This window comes from Protopterus annectens, chromosome 17.part0 (assembly GCF_019279795.1).
Source record: "Protopterus annectens isolate FY-2018-M chromosome 17.part0, PAN1.0, whole genome shotgun sequence".
NCBI classification, from domain to species: Eukaryota; Metazoa; Chordata; order Ceratodontiformes; family Protopteridae; genus Protopterus; species Protopterus annectens.
Window position 1 is genome coordinate 245395197 of NC_056751.1, and position 24816 is coordinate 245420012.

A 24816-nucleotide genomic window follows, 5' to 3' on the forward strand; every position below is an offset into this window, starting at 1 on the left:
TATGATTGTGGCCATTTGTTCCCTTAATTTTTATCCCATTTTAATACCAGGCAGAGATACATAGAACATGACTACCTTTTTAAGGTGTAGTAGGAAGGTAGTTTTTTTGTTTGTTTTTTTTAATATTAGATTTATGTATCATCATAAGCATTTGTTTTCTATGTTTAATGTACATTGCTATTTGTGTTAACTTTGGGCATTAGGCCTTGGATACCACCGATTTCTTCCTTGAAATAGAAAATATATGATTCATTTTCTGTCGATATGTATGATTTTCTGTTAAGGCCATCATTTAATCAAAAAGTGGGAAAAGCTCTAAAATGCATCGTAGAGTATCTATAATCCCTTGGCTTTTGATGCTTAGTGGTCCACAGATCCCACTTAATTTAGTTCATATGTTGTTGTCTTAGTTAATCACAGTGTGTTGAAAGGATTCAGAAGAAAAACAAAGTTAAAGAGCAAAACTGAAATTATTCTCTTAATCATGACTTTTGTTCAGACCATCGCTGGATGTAAAGCTTGTTTAAAAATAAAAATGAAAAATGCAACTCAGAAAAGCATCAAGAAACCCCCTTGTGGTTTTGCAACCCCAAGACCACAGATTAATGCAGTTGTTTCCTGCACAGCTATTAGAGAACAATCTTGCCTATTTAAAATGTGTTGAATGAATAAATGAATGAATGCAGGAGAAAAAAAATCTGAAGAATAGGACAAACCTGTGAGGAAAAAGAAAGAAAAATATAATGTGAATTCTGTAGGTAGACCAAGATGGTGATGCACTGGATTGAGTGTGAGTGTATGTGTGTGTATGTGTGTGTGTGTGTGTGTGTGTGTGTGTGTGTGTGTGTGTGTGTGTAGTTGTGGACAGCAGAGAGGACCGATTTGGAACCCTTTTGCCTTGGTTGCCAAATGACCTAAGGCCATCGGTCTGGCTGTGTCTGCTGTACATACATGTCAGATTGCGGAACTCTACACAATGAGAAAGTACAGTTGTGTAAAATCTTACTATAAAAGTGGATGTCCTTTTCTTCACTGTTGCAATATTTATTACATTAAAAATACCCTGCCAAGGGCGGCCCAACATCCGGCCAGTATACCAACGCCTTTAGGCTACTTTAAGATATGCTCCATGGGTAGCGCAGGGCATAAAAGTGATGCCCAGATTTACCATCCTCACAATTGAGAGCCCCAGTAGGAATACCAGACCCAGGAAAAGAAAGGGTAATCAGTACATCCAGAAGACAAATGGACCATGAGGTGGACGGTGGTAATGAATACTGCAACAGTGAAGAGAAGGACATCTACCGGTATGGTATATCCTTCCATTTCACTGTTGTAGTATTCTTTACAATACGGAGAGTGCCAAAGCTCGGGAAGGAGAGGGAGGAAGAAGGACCAGCAGATCCCTCTAGGAAGCCATGAAGGATGGCCCTAGCACAATCAGTTCTAGCTCTGGAGATTACATCCAACTTGTAGTGCTTCGTAAATACATCCACTGAAGTCCAGCTAGCTGTCTCAAGAATCGAGTTAGTATACAGACCCTTGAAAAAAAGCACCAGAAGAAGCCACAGCCCTAGCAGAATGAGCCTTAACAGAATAATGAAGGCTCTTACTATGAAAGGAACAACAAAAAGAAATAGCTTGTGAAATCCAAGAAGAAACAGTTTCCTTGGATACAGCTAATCCTAAGGTCCTGGGATGAAAGAAAACAAAGAGCTGATCAAATTTCCTAAACAGTCATAGTCTTATCAAAATAAAATCTGAGTTGTCTATGCACATCTAACATGTGCAATACCTTCTCACTATGAGAGTGCGGAGAAGGGAAAAAAGTGGGCAAATGAATAGACTGATTAAGGGACAACTCATTAACCATCTTGGGCATAAAGGAAGGATTAGTAAGCAAGGGCACCCTGTCCTTAGGGAACACCAAAAAATGAGGACAAGTCATAAGGGCTTGAAGCTCAGACACCCATCTGGCAGAAGAAAGAGCTACAAAAGAAAAGTCTTGCAAGAGCAATGTTGCAAGGAAGCTGAAGCTGCAGGCACAAAATGAGCCTAATTCAATTTTTCCAAAACAAAATTAAGAACCCAGGGAGAAGAAACAGGCTTCCTGGAAGGCTTAATATGAAGGACACCTTTTATGAATTATTTAGCCTCAAATCTAGAAGCTAAATGAGGAGAAAAAGGCAGACAAGCAGAGATAGTTGACAAATTGTAAGAAGCAATAGGTACTCCTGGAAGGCATTTGTTTGCCGAGGCGCTAGAGGTGTTTTATTACAAATGTGTTCGGACCTGGCTGGTTTCTTTGTTGCTTCTTACATTTCAGTCCTTTTTGCTTCTATAGTTGATAAATTGTCTTTAACAGAAGAATAAGTCAACCCAGCAATGAGCAATTAACACAGATAACACAAAACCAAAGTATCCACAGAAAGTGGATCCAGCTTTCAAGAAAGATGCCAAACAGAAAACCTCTTCCATTTGGATATATAGAATTTTCTAGCATTGGGTTTCCTGGCCTCCTGCATGACCCTAAGCACATCCACAGAAAAAAGGTGTCTATGCAAATCAAAATTCATCACCCACAGTGTCAGTTGAAGAGTGGACAGGTGGGGATGGATGAAAGATCTTTTGTCCTGTATGAGTAAGTCCTCCCTGTGAGGTAACTTGTGATGATTGCCCTAGACTAAATGCTGCCTCAGCCAAAAGGGTGTCACCAACAAGATTTTGGGACCATCCTGTTGAACCAGCAATGGACCAGCCGTTCAGATCAACAATCAAGCGATGGCATTTGGGACTGACAGCAAAGTCGTCTAGAGGATAGTATGTACGAATGTTACCTTTATGCCCTATGCTACTCAAGGAGCATACATGTAAAGTACTTTGTATCTTAAAGCAACCTAAAGGCTTTGGTTTACTGGCCAAACATCAGGCCACCCTTAGCAGGGTATCCCCAATATAATGAATACTGCAACAGTTAAATGGAAGGACATGTAGTGCTTTGTGAAATGCAGACAAAAAAGGAAACCTGCAATTCAGAAACAACTGTTTAGCAAATTCTACCCAAACGATATCTTACCATGCACATCAGTAATCTGGGTGATAAACACAATAAGTGAAAATCAGTACATGAGGGAATCAGCAGTACAGCAGTGTAAATACTTTAGAGAGAAAGTTTATCCCTATACAGATCAGCTCATTGTCAAGCAAAACAGAAAGCAGTTCCAGTAAAACCACAGTTTAGAGAATTCGTTGACAAAGAAAGACTGCCTTGGCAGAGCCTATTTTCAGCTGAGGTGTGAGAAGAAACTCTATTCATACTAATCTCTGTAGCTTTAAGGATGCACATTACAGAATGTGCATAAATGCAAGGGATATTATTATTATACTGATTATCATTATTGTTATGTTTACATTTGAAATGATAATTCTGTACACAAAAGTTGCAATACATTGTGCAGTTGGAGATACTGCTGTAAAATCAGTAAGCAGAATAAACAGAATGTTACTGCAGACTTTACTAAGATTTAACTGAATATAGTGAATGAAAAAAAAATCTTGGTAGTAATGTCATTAGAGAAATGGTAGGTATGGATTCATAAGTGGAGACTTGTAGTTTATTGTTTGTAAAGTGATTAAGTTACTGAAGAAAAAAGGGTAGGTTTTCAATGCCATTGTGAAATGGGATGTTCCTTAGAGAGACCTTAACACATATGGTGTTTGCAGTGGGTCTTAGGGGATTGGGAGACTGTTCCACGCTTTACAGTCAAGATGGAGAAATGAGAGCCACTGTTGCTGTAATTAGATTGCTGTGCAGCTGTTAGTTATTTGTTTGATGACCAGACAAGATGAATCAAGAATGGATATACCACTCCAGAAATGAATAGCAGGACTGGTATGGTGAGGGATGGAGTAAGCTGCAGTAAAGGTTGAGTACCACCATTTGTTTTGAGTTTGAGCCATTTGTGAGATTTTAGTGATATATGTCAGTGTGGTCTGAAGGAGTGGCTGCAGGAAACCAAGAAGCTCTGTAGTATGCAAACTTAAGTTAATCTATTAGTCAAGAGTTCAAGTAAGTAAAGTTGGATCAGTATTATTAAATACTTGGCTGGAGAAAATAAGTAACAGCACTGCACCTGGCTTATGGTGTTAGAAAAACTTGGATGCAGCAAAGAGAGCACAGTTTGCAGCTGAATATGGACCAATGTATCAACGTGGTAGTAAAATCTTCATTGGGGATCAAGGTATACGTCTAGAAGATGAAATGAGAAACTTAATCTACACTGGTCTAGCTTTCATTACAAATCTTAATGACACTGGATCTGATTGTGGAAGAGATGTGACTGCCTGGTTGAAAGAGCAGTGTGTGTGTGTGTGTGTGTGTGTGTGTGTGTGTGTGTGTTTATGCATGTGTGTGCGCAAGTATGTGTGGGAGTGTGAGTTCAATTTTAGGCCAGTCATAAATCCATTGGTGTACTAAAGTAAATCTCTTTTAATGCAATTATTTCATGTTACCTCTGTTGTTGAATGAAAAATGGAAGGTGAAGGTTATCTGTGCATTGCATAAGCTTGGATGGTTTACATAATCCAGGTAGATCATTGTAAAATATGATCAATAAAAGTGAAGCCAGGAAAGAACCTTGAGATACAATTAATTGTGAAGGTTGGGAAGATATGGTTTGTTTATATCATTTAACGGAGTAAATTCACTAATGTAGCTTTTGAATTAGTTTAGGGTTATGTTAGTGATGGCTTATGTTGAGGCCTTTAATAGGTCAAGAAATATGTCATCATTTAGTTATTGACAACTTTAATTTGCAAAATTGTGGTGGTGCAGCGGTAGCGTTGTCACCTCACAGTAAGACGTCCTGTTCGATTCTCAGCTAGAGCGTCTTCTGTGTGGAGACATGCATGAATGGGCGTACCTTCATTGAAGGTTGTGCATTAGGGCCGGCAACTCGGCACGTAAAAAATCTACTGCCAATCATTAGCAGACTGGAGTTCCGCTGTGGCGACGTCTAACTGGGAAAAGCCGAAAGACACAACAACAAGGTGTGCTATTTCAGCATTGTGTTACAGCATTTGGTGGTTAATATACTTCTTGTCGATTAATTCTGGAAGGAGGCTTGCTATGGGTCTGTATTGCCTTAGATCACTTTATCTCCTTTCTGAAGGGGTATTATGGTTGAAAATTTTATGATGGTGGTATTTAATGGTCTTTGATAAATGCACTGATTATTATGAAGGGTGGGTAAGAAATATCATCACTAATTATTTTAAGGTATTAAAGAGACATACAGCCAGAAACAAATAAGAACAATTTAAGTTTCTTTAGCATTTCATAATTGAGGATTGTCCTTTGAGATATGGTTATGATCTCACTAGCAGCCATGCCGGTGAGTACATATTCAGATCTGATACAACAGGTATCACAATATAATATGTATTAGCCCAGATACCATATCATAGGACAGCTGAGTTGTATATCGTTAGGTTATGACAATACAGTATACATCCAATTATATCATGTCCTATCATACAAAATCTTCTAATTTACAAAGGATAATTTTAATTTACAAAAATAGTTCCTTCTCTCATAAATGTGGGTCAGTCGGAAAGGTGAAAGGCTTTGGGCTTATAGACACACTAGAGGCAAAACCATTCTTGCATTTAAAATGTTTACTGATGATGTTCTTTAAGTAATCTTTAATTTGTCATTAACCTCAAAGTCTCTTTCTCACTGGTACAATAATACAAACGTCTGTATTGCAAAATGTAACAGAAACATAGAGAGTAAATTTATTACCAAAATTATGGAATACATTTCTGACTTATATTAGATTGGGACTCATTCAAAACAAGTTATAACAAATGGATGAAGATTGATGTTTATAATGTCAATTTTTATGAAACAGCCATCGTAGACAGCATTTGGGCCTGAATGCCGGATTTTAAACCTATTAGAAAAGTATTTTTATATAAGTAACAAATAGTTTGCATTCTTTATATTGTACCATACCATAATAAAAAATGAAAAAAAAAAAAGAGAGAGATTATAAGAAAAGACAAAAAAAAAAGACAAACCATCACAAGGAAGGTTAATAAGAAAACAGAAAGTATTACTAAATATATAAACATGTCTCTGTGTGAGTGTGTGTGTGTGTGTGTGTGTGTGTGTGTGTGTGTGTGTGTGTGTATATATATATATATATATATATATATATATATATATATATATAGAAGGCAAACCAGATAGGGCACTGGATTAACTTTCAATGACTTAATCTACAATGTTTTGCCACCATGGCAGTCAGTATAATATTTTCTGAATGTCCCGTATGTTCACATGTCCATTTCAAGAGCTCATGTCAGAGGCTACCATAATAAAGTTCTGCAGCATCACATATATTTCAACAGTGAGCATACTTACTCTGAATTGCTCTATCATTGAAATAAATATCCCATGAAATTTGTGAGAAGCCTCCTCTCAAAACAAATATATATATCTATATATATATATATATATATATATATATATATATATATATAGGTTCACTTCTAAATTTCGAAACCCCAAAATCTCGAGTTTCAGAACATCGAGTTCAGAATCTCGAGATATTGAAATCTCGAAATTGTGAACCATCCCTGAAACACCACTAAACACAAAAAAAAGTGTATGCATGTACCCCCTGCAACTTAAATATACCAACTCTGAGATTGCACTACAGCGAGGACAAGGGAAATCTCCCGGTCAGCACTGTATGCCGATCTCCATTCAGGATTTCTAAGTTTTAAAACTTCAAACATATGATCTTTGATCATATGAGATTCGAAGTTTTGGACTTCGAAATTCTGAACGTAACCCATATATATATATATATATATATATATATATATATATATATATATATATACATATATATATATATATATATATATATATATATATATATATATATTCATATACACACACACACACACACACACAGATCTATATTATAAATAAATTAATAAAAAAATAATCTAGTAGTACATTAACCCACACCTTTGATAGGGGTCACTTCATTTATCCGCCTCATTGATGGGAGTACCAACAACTTTTGCAATGTAAATATGCATAGCAGTAATATAAACATTTAAGACATTTATAAAACACAGCTTATAAAATATTTTGAATCAAATTTTGCGATTCTTACTTGCATTAATGGTATGCATTTTATATAATCACTGGGAGTTAAGTTAAACATGTTGTATAATCTAGTCTTAAGAAAGAAGAAACATTGGTGGTGGAATGTGGAAGTCTGGACAGTTATAAAAAGAATTAATAAATGCAGTGAAAAGATGGACAAGGTTAACAAGGAAAGGGACAGTCAGAATCATACCTCTCAACTGTCCAGATTTTTGCAGAATGTCCAGATTTTTTCCTGATATTTTTGGCCCTTTACTCCAAATATATGTTTTTCTGACAAATCACTGAGGATTCAATTCACTAAATAATGACATATATTGCAGTTTCAGACTTCACATCCTTCAGAAAATGAATGCTAATACATAATGTAGAATCCACCGACTAAAGAATGAAGGTTTCCTTAAGCAGAATAATTACGCTGCAGCTCGAACAAGATAGATTTATTGTTTAAAATGCACAGATATTCCACAAATAAAAACCAGAGAATTATATCAGATGGTTAAGCGCTTTCATCTGTTTCCACACAGACATCATCAGAACCAACTGTTATTGGTTCTGATGAAGTCTGTGTGGAAACAGATGAAAGCGCTTAACCATCTGATATAATTCTCTGGTTTTTATTTGTGGAATATCTGTGCATTTTAAACAATAAATCTATCTTGTTCGAGCTGCAGCGTAATTATTCTTCTTAAGGAAACCTTCATTCTCTAATACATAATGTGTTATTCTAGCAACTTTCTAAGGTTATAAAAGCAATATTTAAAATCTGTCACTATTTTGAGCCTTTGTCACCCCATTACTTCAGGTTTTGCCCAGTTTTCTTGCACTAAGAGGTTGTGAGGCATGGTCAGAATAGCAAAAAGCAAGGCACTGTACCAACATCTGGAAAATGATTTAGCAGATGGCAGAAAAACTGTGTCAGGTTGCAAGGTAAAGACAATGATTGACATCAGATACCATCATAGCTCTCAGCTTCTTAGAGCAAGAAATCTGGACAGAGCCAAAAATAATGGGGATGGTGGGCAAAGACCCAAAAACAGGGACAGATTTCAAATATTACTCTTAAAAAAATGCTAGAATAACAGGATTTGTATTAGCATGCATTTACTTAAGGAAATGAAGACTGAAACTCAAATGTACTACCTAGGAACACAATTTGTGAGAGATGCACTTGCCTTAAGAATAAAGTCTATGCTTTCTCCCTCACAGGCCAGTATATCTGGCACTGAGAAGGTTAACTTAAACACTACCCATACCTACACAACACACACCCACATATGCGGAGATCCTCAACAAGACATACCCAAACAAAAGAAACCTCTGAAGCAAAAAAAAAAAAATGTGAACTCCACTGCTCCCCACACATAGTCCACACACCTGTGTCTCACAGCCACTAAGGCCTAAACATAAACCCAACATATTAGTCATAGGAGACTCCATTGTGAGACAACAGATGTGCCCCTCACCAGGCTGGATAAGGAGAACATCACAGTTAATTGTTTGTCAGGTGCCAGAATCCACCATATCAGCCATGCACTCAAGTGTCTCAACAACAGGTATGGTTATGACTCTCTCATGGTCCATGTTGGCATGAATGACTTGAGATGTACCTCCCTGGACTATATGAAGAGAGACTTGATCGAGCTCGCTGAATATATGTCCCAGGTAGGTATGTTTCTAGCCTTAAGCATCATTCTACCGTCACCCAGAATGATGCCTCAATACAAACAGAAAATTATTTACTTTAACAATTGGCTTAGTTTCTGGTGTCATTCCAAGGGGATCCAGTACCTGACAGCCTGGAAAGACATGATCAACAGACCACAGTGCTTTGCTAGAGATAGCCTGCATCTGTCTCCCCTGGGCTTCAGGCTTCTAGCAAAGGCTCTAACCTCCCGCATAGTGCTTCTTTTTAGGCAATGCCATAAGGTCAAAACTACCAACATGAAAATGTCATCAAAATGCAAATTAAAGGTCATGCTGCTAAACGCGTCTAAACATGAAACTGCACTCAATGCAAGCATTATTAACTCTGGAAGATGCTGACATTTGTGCAGTCAGAGAAACCTGGTTCAAAGCTGTGGACAGCACCCCAGCCATACCAGGTTACTCATCCTATCATACATTCAGACCGCAAACTGTGGGAAGCAAAGCAAAAGGATGTGGAGTTGCAATATATATTAAAGACATACACATCTCCAGGGCGGTTAAACAGTATGACGCACCGGAGACACTCCAGGTGTAGTTAACAACTGACAAGACCCCTATTCAAATCATAGCTAGCTACTGGCATCCAACTTTGACAAGATGCCAACTCCACCTATCTGGACCTCTTTGAATCTATCAAGATTTAGCCCTTTACCCTGATCCTGGGCAACTTTAACTATCCAGCCATAGACTGGAAGAACTACTTATGCCAAAACACAAATGCCCAGTGATTCCTTGATTTTTGTCAATGCAAATGACTTGGACCAGCTGGTCCACATCCCCATAAGAGGTGATAGTATCTCGGACTTGGTATTAACCAACATGAGTAACTACTGCAGCCCTACAGTGTCATCCCACCTGGTAAGATCTAACCACAAAGCAGTCACTTTCAAAGTCACTATCCCCCCCCCCCCACCAGCTAGGGTCAAACAAAAAGAACTTCTCCAAAGCTGATAACCTCCTGAGGGAAGGTATAAACAGCTTCACAGCCCTCTCTCCCTCTGTTGGAACTGGAACATATGTCCAAATCTACACCAAAGTACTATATGGGCATTTATATAGCTTCATGGAATCAGGAATACCAAACATGACAAAATCATCCCCCTCAAGAAAGAGTAAACCGGTCTGTTGGACATCTGCAATAAATAGACTTTAAAATAAAATTAAAAAATGCTGTCCAGGACCAAGAGGAAGCAGTTGCCTAATTAGAAGCAAAGTCTTCTTAGCCTGAACAAGCAAATAAGAGCACTAGTGAAATCCTCCAAAACAAACTTCAAGTCTAAACTGGTCACATCTACTAAAGACATTCATAAGGCTTTATTCACATATGACCACAATCTGAAAGGAAGCATTCAGGTCTCCTCAGAACTGGTGGTCAAAGACATCAAATACAAAAACACCATAGATAGAGACAAACTGATGGCAGACAGGTTCAGTGAAAACTTCACCCCTCTGCACCCCCCATCAATAATTCAGGAAATTCCCTTATCTCTAGGGAGCAAGTCATCACTGCCCTCTCAAAGGCAAAAAATACAGCCTCCATGGGACCTGATAACATCCCAGGCTGCATCCTACATGAACTCAGGCAGGAACTTGCGGCACCATTAGGCACCCTATTCAAACAAAGCCTGAGTACTGGCCTTGTCCCAGCCAAGTGGAGGATATCCACTGTCATCCCTTTGCACAAAGGTGGAGGTCCACCATTACATGAAATTATAGACCCATCAGCCAAACTAGTCTGATCTGCATGGCTATGGAATAGATCATTGTGGACCTCATTAACAAGGGCAACCTCCAAACACTCAATCCCACACAATTTGGTTTCGTAAAGGGGATGTCATGCCTGTTAAATATGATTAACTTCTTTGAGACAGTCACAAAAGTCATGGATGAGGGGAGAGGTGCACACCGCCTACCTTGACCTGGCCAAAGCCTTCGATACTATTCCCCACAAGTATAATAAACTCTATCAACTAGGCATTAATCCATATGTTATCAGATAGGTAGCAAATTGTCTCACTGATAGAACCCACCTAGTCAAACTAGGGGAAGCCACCTCAAGCAGTAGACCCGTAATGAGTGGTGCACCCCAGGGATTTGTCTTGGGGTCTCTGTTGTTTGGGATATACTTTTCTGAGGCACATACCAAAAAGAGTGGGCTATGGCTGACCAAGTTTGCAGATGACTGCAAGCTGGACACCATTATCAATTCCCCTAGTGATGTGAACATCCTCCAAGAGTCTCTCAACTAAACAAATGACTGTTGCCAGAAACATGACCTCAAACTGAATGCCAAAAAATGCATCATCATCCCCTTTGGGGAGAGTGACTTCCCCACAAATTATCACATTAATAACAATTTCCGAAGCGCACACACAATCAGTCCTGAGGGACTTGGTTACCCAGGTAGATAGCAAACTGACTTTTGACCCCCATATTGCCTCCGTTGTACAAAAAGCTTTTTACATGGTCCACCCCATTATTAAGGGTCTCTCATCCAGGAACAAGGAGGTCATAATATCTCTGTATTCTTCCATTATATTACCCATTATTGAGTACAATACTCCCTTCAAAATGCATCTCACAAAGCACATGCAGCAGCTGGAGACACCACAGAGGTTCCTCACCAGGAGAAACTCGGGCCTCAAACATCTACACTACACAGATAGGCTAAGAACCCTGTTTCTCAACTTAGTCTCATACAGACTCCTCAGAGGTGATCTCTGTATGGCATACAAAGCAATCTAAGACACTGTCTTGATGGGACTGCCGCATATCCGCAAGTCAAGATCCACTCAAGTAACCTGCATGAGGCAACCTCAACCTGGTCTGTGACATCAATAGGACTTGTTGGCAGGACAGATTTGTGATCCAGACACTCCACCTTCTATGCAACACTGCCTCTCAACATCAAGCAGAGTACCTCATTAACCCTTTTTATATGCAACCTGGATAACTGGATGGGGAACAGAAAATACACCCCTGGGATTCCACGTATGTCCCTGCTGGACAGGGGCATTGGGTGCTGACTTGTCAGAACATGGGTTATATTCTTGGCTAGGCTTGTAAGGGCCTCAGGGCCAGTAGCCTAGTAACTTCGTATGATCCTATGATCTTATTATTTAGTGACTTCAACCCTCAGTGATATGAGAATGTCACTTGGTCTTGATAAATGTACAAAAGCAACCTTTAAAGCAAGAAAGCTGCAGCACCAAGAAAATATCAGTCTGGGACAAAAATGTGATATAAGAACTTGAGCGAGATAGAATGTATAAATATTTGGGGACTGATGAAGGATCAACAATAAAACATGAACAAATGCAGATAAAACTTAGTAAGGAATATTTTAGAAGACTAAAATTTATACTGAAAACAGCACTGACATCCAGGAACAAAGTCCAAAATATAAACCAATTTGCTCTTCCTCTGCTAACTTAGAGTTTTGAAGTGAGCGACTCACCCCAAAAGGTGTTGGATAGGTTGGACAAGAAAACAAGAAGGATGCCTCATGCTCACCAAATGATTTATAAAAATCAGTGCATACCAAGATGATATATTCCCCATTTTGTAGGAGGGATGGGCCTCCTCTAAATTGATTACATGGATAGATCTGCAATTGTGGGACTGCATACATATTTAATTTATCTCATTTATTTAACATTTGTTTACCAGGAAAGTCCAACTTGAAACAAGCTAATTTACAGCAGAGGCCTGGGTAGAAACACTCCAGATGCATCTTTGTAAAGTGGGAGGAAACTGGTGCACCTGGAGGAAACCCACATGAATGCAGAGAGGACATGCAGACTCCACACAGAAGGAACTCAGTCGAGAATCAAACTGGAAAGCTCTTGTTGTGAGGTGACAATGTTAACCACTGCACCATCCTACATATCTGCTGAACTCACAAGACTCAAACATACTAAAAGTTTTGACACGAGGAGAATAAGCCTCAGATGACTTCCCTTCTTAACTTAGCAGAAGCATATCAGCGTCAAGCAGGAATGGAAACCAAACCAGAAGTAGATAAAAATCAGGCATCAACTGAATGTGCCAAAAAAATGAATGAATATAAGGTGAAGGATCTGATGAGAAGGCAAAAGATGTGGAAAATGTATAAGTATAGCTGCAAGTATAGAAAACTCTTGGAACATCATATTGATCAGGACCAAACACAGGAATGGTTAAAGAGAAGTGAATTTAAACCAAAAGACAAAAAGTTAATATTGGTGGCCCTAGATAGTGGACTGTGTACACACTGTTTAACAAAGTCCATTAAACATGTGGGAGAAACAGACAAATGTAGGTTTTGTAAAACAACTAGGAACATTCACATCTTGTTGCTGGTTGTGATACACTAATGGCAGAATAACTGTATACTGAAAGGCATAATAATGTGGCAAGACTGCTGCACTGGGTATTGTGCAAACATTAAAATACTGAAGTAGCTGAAAGACACTGGAGACATGAGCTACAAATAATCACAGAAAATTATGATGTTTATATCACATGGGATCATCCATTACCAACAGTTCAAAAAATAGGTGCGAGGAAACCAAATATAATGGTCCATGAATAGAAGACAAAAGTAGCATTGATCACTGAAATTGATACACCCAGTGACTACAGTGTCTTGAGTACAGAGACACACAAAGTCATACAATACCAGGACTTGCAAGCAGAAATGAGGCAATGTGGAAGAAGGATACCCACACAGTTCCAGTAACAGTAGGAGCAATGGGTCCTATAAAAAGAAAGCATTTACAATCGTACTTAGATATGTTACCAGTACATGTAACTCCATGCAAATTGCAGGAGAAGTCATTACTGGGCATATTGTGGGAGCCGTAAAGAGCACTTCTGGCTAGCATCAAAACTGAAACAATACTAATTTCATGAACTTTAATCATAGTTTGACTTAGAGCAAGGCACATGCACAAGGAAAAGCATTTATGCACACCATTGGAAAACAGTGTACTATTATATTGGCACTGAGAATACATTCGAGATTGCTGGTAAATTTACCCTAGGATTTGTGATTTGTTGTCTTCAATGGTGAACTACTATGCATCAGCAACACTGTGGGACTTCTGCCACCTTGTGTCAGAAGATCATCTACCTTTGATGGCAATGATAAGATGGTGCAGTTAGAGGATACAGTATATGCATTGTGCTCAGACAATGTGACCACTGGATCTCTTATGTAAACTATTGATACACTTTCTGAGCCTGCAGCCATTCAAAAGACACACACCGTACAGGGGAAGCAGGTTACTTTAGGCAAATGCAGTCAGGGTAGTGTGATACCTACTACAGAGTAGTCATTAGTATCTGCCACAAACCCCAGAGAGTGGGGATGTGCACACCCAGGAGGAGTCAGTGCTGGTGTTCATTGGAGACATCTATGGGCCTTCCCTTGAAGTAGCTGTATCAATGCCCTGACCAACATATGAAAATGGCAATTATGGAGACTCAGGCTAGTACCACTACAGCATTTCTAATTTAGCATAGCTAATGCAGAGTTCGATAGATAACTTCCAGGAGCATATGTGACAGTTCTGACAGACTCAGTCACATACTAGCACATGCTATGTCTTCTCATGCTCACATTTCTAAATCAGGCACCATCCATAGAAGCTATTCCACCACAACCCCATTAATGGAAGCAGTTGCTGGCATGGGCAGCCTAGATTGTGGTCATACTAGCACTTTCATAGCTACATCTGCTGTGGAGGTGAGACTTCAACAAGAAAAAGGCATCCCCAAGGTCCTGACAGTCATTACAATGGCACATCTGGTAACATAGTTGTTCATCATCATGGAACATGCCATTATGGTACCCAAGACCAGGATACAACCCATGCATCTCCTGGTAGTGGCAACTCTCAGGGGACCAGGCATGCACAGGATGTCCAACCATCGACAATGCATGCCCTAGACTGTGCAATAAATCATGGCACAGTGCTGGAACTAATGCTAAGACTGTGTCACTGTATGTATGCATATATATATATATATATATATATATATATATATATATATATATATATATATATATATATATATATATTCACACACACACACAAACAGCAGTCTCCATTGCTTCTAACACACATATACTTACATACACAGAGTGATATTAGCCATTTACAAAAGCTTTTTGTATTAATCCATACGCCCAACCCCCCCCCCAGAAAAAAATGGCTCATACCAGAGGGTCATTCTTACATTTTGCTGTCTAGCATTTACACATTTCCCCTGTGAAAGACATTGTTCAGTTGTGCTACTATCTCCACTAGTGCAAATGATGATACTTGTGTTCTGCTTTTTATACTTTTTATTTGGGATGCCTATGTCCGCTACACAGTATGACCAGCCTGTACATACACAAGCAAAATCTGGTGTTGGGTTTGCATTCATCACTTTTACTGTATTCTATATGTTGTGCTATAGCCAAATCTCTGTGCAGGCTGTGCTCCCTGTTCCAGTGCCATGATATATTGTGCTCACCTCTGTTTAATATTTTCATCCCGTGCTGCTGGGTCTTCCACTTACTCATCTGGTTTGGCCTCCACTGACTACTATGTTGGAGGGGGCTTGCTCCTCTGGCAATTGCCCCCATATGGCAAACATTTTAGCATGTGGCAGGGTCATACTGCAGGGTCATAGATAATTAATCCAGGCAGCAAAAGCATGTCTTCAACAGCCGATACACAAGCTCAACAATGGTCATGGTTTGTGACAGGGCACAGCTGTGTCCCTGATCTGTTTCATTCCATGGATTTCTGATTAGTGCTATCAATCAGGGATCTAGTGCATATCCAGCATCTCCAATAAAGTTCTCCTGGGGAAGTTACCCTTCACAAATCACTGGCAGAGATCACATGTGCTCCACATTTGTGATAACTGCTTAGGTGACATGCAGACACACCATTGGTGCATTATGCATTGCAGACCATTTAGTAGTTAATAGAGTCATAACCTTTATGATTTACATGCCATCTTCCCAGGTCATCAGGTGGTGCCTTCATTTCAGTCTGAGTACAGTGCATGACCCACAGTGCTTCAAAGGAATGGGCTACATGACAGAAGTCCCAAATAGCATTTACTTTCTCATCTTTGGTGCATGGAAACCAGCTATTCTCCCCAACATGCTGCAGTATGGCACTGAAGAAATGATAGAATATTATTGAGGCAGATGCCCAAGATATCTCTAAGTTTCCTATTGTTCACTGATAGGTCCTTGTAGCTATTATACATAATGCCACACATACATTTGTTAAGCACTGAGACAGGAAATCCATGACTCTCATTGGCCAGCAGATGAAGCCAATGCATGTCTAACATGTCCTACATAGTGTTCCCATCCACACAACACCAGACCATAATGTCTGTATCATCGAGTCCATGAAATGTTAAGCATGGATGGATGATACAGCAATATCAAGGACAATGCTATGCTCAAACTGGTGGCTTGTAGCAGCAATAATAGCTTCTTGTTTATACACATTAACTAATGCTGTACTAATCCCTAACAGATGTCTGCAGTTTAGTAGCATGAACATGAGGATTTAGTGGAGTTCAACAACAGCATCATATCATGCTCTTTATACATTTTTGAGTCTCTCCGACATCTTCATTTACTTCATTTACATACACTGAGACCCTCATTTCAATAATGCTAATCATTACCCTCTGTTTATACATCTTGGCCTGCTGCTCAGTATTCATCACAAGCACTACATTCATCTTTCAATCATACTTGACACTGCCCAAGGCTTCCAAATCCCGAAGTATGTTTCCTTTAACTCTCACATTCACTGCACTCTCTCTTTCCCTTCTTTTCCAAAGGTACACAATATAATTATTAATGCCCTTTTTTAAGTTGTCTATTGTACTTCTAGTGTCTTGGCTTCCACATTGGTCATCTTTTTTTATTAAGTTTAATATATGCTACATGTTCTTTCTATTTCCTTCATTTTTTGTGAAAGGATATTTTTATATTTTTATTTTGATTTGCAAAAACCTTTAAATGCTTAATATTCTGATTTTATGTTTTTGTACTTTTACTGTCCTCTCCTCTTGCCTTTCTGATGCTTTTGCTGTTAAATCCAGTACTCACATCTGTTTGGCTTAAATCTGCATGCTAGTTTACGCTAAGTACATTCTACACTCATCACTTTTACCAAAATGTATGTGGAGGAGCAATCTAACTTCTTTTTGTTACAGTTTAGCAGTACCAGGTCCAATCTAAATACTTTCAATCTACTTTCCAATAAATAATCCCTGCCACATCTAATGTGTATATAGTACATTTTTGAACAGTTACCAACATGATTTTACCGTTACTATTCAACAGTAATAATGCAGATTCAGTAAAGATAAGTTCAGAGTTAAAAATCAAACTATAATCGACAAAGACTGCTGGTAGATCTACAGAAGATTCCTACTTGCATTTAAGCTAGAATATGCAGAACTTTTATAACAAGTAAAACAATCATTCTTATCAGCGGAAACATAGCTATATAATTCACAACTACATCTAAACCCTAAACAATTGCTTTTTACCCAATACCTCTACCATATAACACTATTCACTATCTCTGCCAACACCACCATAGTAGAGCAAGTAAACCACATAAAATTACTTGGTATCATCACAGATGACCAGTTGAAATTTAACTACTGTCTCTCACATGTGGTTACAAAAAAATCATCAAAACCTAGATACATTATACAGAGTAAAAACATACTTCATTGATATGGCCAGAAGATGTAGTCTCTCTACCTTCTTACTTCTCCCTGTCCAATATGCTGCCCCGATCTTCACTAACCTTCAAGTCTCACAACTGGTCCAAACTTGATCAATGTTATAAAAAAATTACAGTAAACTATAACAATAGAACATTAAACTATAGAAAAAAATTACTAATCACTGTAAGTAAATTACCTAATTCTGCAGGTAACTCTCTATATTCAAATAGAATGGCTGTCTAAACTATGGAAACACAGCACTGCCACTGATATCCATTCAGAACGTAAAGTCATTTAAAGACAACTTAAATGTCCCATAGAAAAATCAAAGGATCTGCTCCTATGTATTTCTAAGATAATGCAAATGCAGAACACAAGTGAACCAAAACAAAACAGCTACTTCAATCACTATTTCCACAGAAACGAAATTCAGTCCAGGATAAAGCAAACTTCTTCTTTATTCCATAAAGTATCAGATTTCAATATACAATGTAGCAGCTCAGTTTATATAGTATATGCATTCCTTTAATTGATACAATTAATTCACTTATTAAAACCACCTGTCTCTATTAAGCAACATAATTGTTTCTTAAAGTCACAGTAAAACTGTGCTTAATCTAGTATACCTATTAGTCTCTGTTCTACAGCATTGTATGTAGAATTTATATATATAAAATACTTAAATATACAAATAGAACATTGATCATATTCAGTTAAATAAAATACAAAAAATATATATGTAAATAAACATTGAGATAAAATGAAACAAAGAAAGAATAAAGATACAATAATCTAGCTATGACATATGTATTAGTAAGTCTCAAAATACTTCCCCATATATCTAGCACATATCCAAGCCAGAAACCTCATTAATTACCACTAAATATATACACATACTAATTTCCATTTGTAAACAATATAAAAAGTAATGATATATCAATAAATATATAAATAGACAGAAAATAGATACATATGTATGTATATGCATAAATATGCATATACATATGTACCTTCATATATAAAAACAAATAAAGTGCATAGTGCAAATCTTATAAGCATGTATTAATCCCTGACTGACATATGCATATCAATTCATATATGGACCAGTAAATATATATATGATTAAATACATGAAAAATACAGCATACAGATAAATATATATATAGATATAGATATAAATAAATAAATACCTATATGTATCAATTAACTATTGTTATTTAAAGTGCTAAGTGCAAAGTGCATATGGACTGGATCATTATTAGTAGTCCTATACCATGTATATACACAATCAGAATAAATTAACATGTAACAGTATATAAAAAATATACATGTAAGTATATAAAAACCATATGTATATAAAATAAATATGAATGGATATTTAATCTTGTTGTATCATAGATGCTACAGTGTTCATTATAAATATAGTTCATTCAACACCACACCATAAAGCTCATAGGAAAATATGTATGTATACTTCAATAGCCCATACCCATAAATTGGTAAATCTCCTATATGTCATCACACCTAATCTACATTGACCAACAAATATAAACCAATCTATCCTTCATGCTGATCTTATCTTAACATGGGTCCCATGGGAACATACTGGTTTAAACCAGGTGGATGATGTGCTCTCATCCTTAAAATCCAGTATAGTTCCTTTTGTTCAAGGATATTTACTGTCTCTCCTCCATTTCTATCTTTTCCAATTACTTGTAATATCCTGAACCTAAAACTATGTGATGTGTATTGCTTTATATGCTTGGCCAGTGCATTAGTTTCGTTATTTTTCTTTATGTCATATATATGGTTGTATATTCTTTTCCTGAATTCTCTCTTTGTGAGTCCTATGTAGAATGCTGTACAGCTTTCACATGTTGCTAAATAAATAACGTTGCAAGTATTACAAGAGGCATAGAAATTAGGTTTGAATTCATATTTCAGAGTTGGATGCACAAACTCCTGGACCCTTGTAATGAACTGACACATATTATTACGATTACATAAAAGTTCCTTTGATATCCAATTCTGGAACTAAGTGCATCTCTTTCTTGTGTGTCTTACACAAACCTTTTCAGGTTTTTTATTATTTCTGTAGATGAATCTTGGTGTTTCTCCTACTAATTTTATTGTCCTCTCATCTACAGTCAATACCGGCCAATGTTGTTCTATAATTTGTGTAATTTTCTTATTGTCATTAGTGTATGTGGTCAAGAACTGCATCCTTTCTTGGAATTTGAAATTTGATCTCCTACTACTATTATTATAGAATCTCCACCCACTCCTCTCCAAAGATGGCCTATCCATATCCTTAAGTAGTTGATCTTTAATCTCCCTCACCATTTTCTTATCATAGCCCCTTTTCAGGAATAATTGTTCCATTACATCTGCCTCTATCATGAGATCTGTCCGTCTTTTGCACAGTTTGTTGAGTCTAATAAACTGACTTTTCACTATGCCTCTAAAGACATGCCTGGGGTGCATGCTATCATAACTCAGCAAAGCATTCTTCCAGCAGCTCTTTCTATGGATTCTAGATATAATTTTCCCCTCTTCCATCCTTAAATTAAGGTCCAAAAAATTAATTTCGGTGGAGGAGGCTTCCATGGTGAATCTTAGGAAGCTTGTAGTACTTTCCATGTGTTGTAACAAACTATTATGATGTCATCTACAAATCTGGAATATAGAACAACATTCTTGAACATGTGATGATTAAACAAATGTTATTGGAAAGAACCATGTCCAACAACTGACATATTAGTATGTTCTTTTCTCTAATTTTCAGGATAGAATTGAAGTAATTATACATGTAAAGAGACTTTGTATATCTAGGGTGATTAACATGTGGACCCCAGGATTTAATTCTAGCAAAGATATCCAACATTTCCAACAGCTGATAGCTATCTCTTAATATGGTGGGGATCTGGTTCATGATGGGCCTCAAACTCTTTTCTAAAAATATAGGTATCTGTGGAGATCCTATATTAAAGTAGTCATCAACATGTCATATATTTCATCTTTAATTCTATTTAATATTCCATTTAATGACCTGCATGAAATTTCAGTATATGTGTCTTGATCAGTTCTTCTATCAGCTCTTGCAATGACAATCTCTCATCTGTATTCTATTTCTAAGATAAATGTTGCTGTAATCTTCAATATGGTAGATCATCAAACCATTTCTCTTCACTAAGAACCCTATGCCTCACAGCTAGTCTTCACCAATACCTGAATATTTTTACTTGCATCTCTCAGCTATATATATATATATATATATATATATATATATATATATATATATATATATATATATATATATATATATATATATATATATATATATATATATATATATATATATATATATATATATATATATATATATATATATATATATACACATATATATATATATATATATATATATATATATATATATATATATATATATATATATATATATATATACATATATATATATATATATATATATATATATATATATATATACATATATATATATATATATATATATATATATATATATATATATATATATATATATATATATATATACATATACATATATATATATATATATATATATATACATATATATATATATACACACACACATATATATATATATATATATATATACAGAGAGAGAGTTCTGTGACACTTTACCACCAGACCTCCATCCTTCCAACATAAACCTTATGATTGACATACATAATTGCATCTGAATTTTAACTTCAATAGCAACATTTTCTGCCCTACCAAGTTCCTTCCCTCACTTCCATTTCTTTGAATTTCATTATCTATTTGACAAACTCATTAATACACCTCCAAGTGCTCAGTGTTCAACATGTACTAAATGCATAAATAGCTTTTATACTGGAATAGCTGTCTTTATTTAATATTAATGTAATGTAACTAGTACACGTATGTTTGATTATTAATATATATTAAGTATCATTTGTTAAAATTGTTTAAAAATTGTTGTAACATGAAGTGCTTTTTCTTTCTAGGCCTCAATTGAAAAGGAGGTTTTGATTAAAGCAATTTTGGACAAACCAGGTAAACAAAAGCAAAATAATAAAAATAAACAAATCAGCAAAATAATGAAAAATAAGGATGAGATAACATTTTTGATCACAGATAGAAATCACTGGATATAAAAACATCATTTCATTACCTCTTCAGTTTCTCAGCTATCTAGAAATACTTATCTGCAACCTTTGTAAAAGAACATTAATTTTGATCAATAAATGTATGTCAAAATTCAAACCTTCTGTCCTACATGTGATATTCAGTAATGGTTCTTGCATCCCCAATGCAACTCTGTCTAGTTTTCAGAGTGAAAATAAGGATCTCCTACTTCACTAGGTATTCTACACTCAGTGGGAGAGAGAGATCTTAAACAACTGCACATAACCACAGTGGGATACAATAATAAATATAAGAGTACACAATTATAGATTATTTAGTTTTAATCACCTCTGACTTAGCAAAGCTCACCTCATGATGATGAAACTCATCTCTACGCTGTAAAGCTGAACCCCTTTGCTACAGACATACAACTGAGATCTCCTTGGTGAGAGCACTGACCTCGAGGTCACAAAGTTCTCAAAGCTGTCTGATACTTCAGTCTGTATCACTGCTCACAAGATGGAAAAAAAAAACATATACTCACACAATTGAAGGATAACAGTTTTAACTCCCTCAACTATGCTAATCTTAGATGCTCTTCAAACTCGTCACATAACTAAAAGAATGCCTGGTGCATGGCCTCAACACAAAAGTTTGAGTTAAATACAAAAGAAATGTTCTAATGCACCTTATACTAATGTTGACCTTCTCAACATTCTTGACAATTAGAATGACGTCAGCTCCAATGACCTTAGTCAGTTATTGAGAAAATAATCCATCTGTTTGGTGCACCCACCATATCACTTCCATCATTAAACATTACATAGTCACTAACCAAAGAATGAAATAAAACCAATTCTCTAAAAGCAAAAGAAAGGGAAAGAGAGAGGGCATGCTCTTAAACTGCTTTATTGCATACTCTGCAATCATTTGCGGTCTTGCTAGTAATTTCCAGTTTTTCTGTTTTTATATTTTAATTTGCTGTCTCACTAGTAATTTCCAGTTTTTCTAGTTTTATATTTAACAACCTATAATTAACAACCTATAATTAAAATAATAATGATTGCAAACTGAAAGGTTTCAGAATTACAAATGAGGTTGTTTTTATGGAACTACCCCCTAGCAGAAAGGCAATAGCATTTGTATCATGTAGCAAAACCATTTGCTGGAGTCAAGTTGCCAGTACAATTCTAATTTGTATGTTCAGTAGCACTCCTCAAAGAACATAATATCCATCCACATCCCCATTTTCCTATTTTTGCACATGGGGTCAGGGTATCACTTCAACGTGAATCATCAGGTCACACTACTGGGTGGCTACAGCATCCATCCATTTAAAGGTTATTTTGGTGCATTACTGTTGTATCTTAGTCAGCAATTTGATTTTTACCTACCCCCCACCTTTTGATAAAAAGCTGTTACATAAAGTTCCATCATCATGGATAAATTGGATGATGACCTTTGGCATTTTGTATTAGATACCTGCGAAGAAGATAACATCCTTTGCAGGTTACTTTACCAACATGCCCATCCAGCTGAACCCTAACATTTTGAACTCTTCTAACCATTTTAGTTAGCAAATCAGAGCTTCATTAATGTGACAAATCAAACAATGTAAAATGTTATTGTATGTAGCAGGGATACAATATATTTAACCAATCCCACTATGGGTATATTATCTCCCTCTCAAAAGAAGACAAATTACAAATGACATTTTCTATGTTTATAGAATTTCCTATTTGTCTATTTTTTTTTCAGAATTGAGCAAGTATATAGCCAAACATCCATATAAAGCTTTCTTTATTACCACTTTAGCTGTCCTTGCCAAAGTAACATTTAATACTTCATTTTATTTATATTTGTTTATTTAGGATTTTTAAAAGTGCTTGTAATTTATCTTGTCATTACCCCCTTACAGAACGTCTGACTAATAACATCAGCAAACTGTTTCAAGTTTCGCTCCAAATTTTTAGTCAGTATGGCAAAATGGCAAACATGTTTATGTTGGCTACACCTTTTTCATTAACAGCTTTCCTTAAATCTGAAGTTGAAATACTATATCTTAAAATTTCCATTTTGAAGAATAGGGCTCTGTACTAAGATCTGGAATTCCATGATCAGCTAAGCACATATTCTATGTATGATAGGTCAGTAATCCTTGTTCATATGAATTCTTCCAAGGTTGCATATTGTTTCCAAAATTCATATTAATCTTTGGAAAGAGTGCACTCAAAATCAGTAAGTGATGCTGTAACTGACAAGTTTAATGTAAATTATTAACAGATACATATAAATCTACAACACTTTAAATTTCCAGAGCCTGCATTCACTAGCATAGGATAATAATTTTCATCTACTTACGGTATCATACCCAAGTAAAACAAGTAATTTTGGATTTTTTCCAGTGTGTTGTAGTACTTAGTTCAGTACTAACTTCATAGTATTTAAAACCTTTTACCAGTTTAATACCACCTTAGTAAAAACAGAATAAGCATTTTTTCACAGATCACACATGTTAAAGAATCACATCACATCATTACAGTTAAAGTAAACTTCAAATGACCTAGGGATGTATATTGATGCATGTAGAGGTTTTCCTTTTGACATGTGGAAGGCATAACATCTGTTAGCAATGCATATAGTCTTTAAAAAGTCAGTACGGTCAGTCTGCTCTTTGATGATTCATACCTGCTATAATTTTGCACATGTTCCTGACTTATCACCTAAGCTATGTCATAATGATTAAAACTTCTCCTACAAGCACATCTTGTGTGCTAGCTAATAAACAGATTGCACAAAATAATGCTAAGAACTGAATATGCAAATGGATTTTCTATTGTCACCCCAACCTCATCACTGGTTTACCACTTCATAGGAATGTCTTATTTTCAGTCTCTGTAGAGATGGCAGCTACATATTTTATTTCATTGCTCCTGCCTTTAGTTCGAATTGCCTTATTTTAATTTCCTCATCCTCAGTACTAACACGATCCTCCTCACTTCCCAGTTTGGGGCATGTCT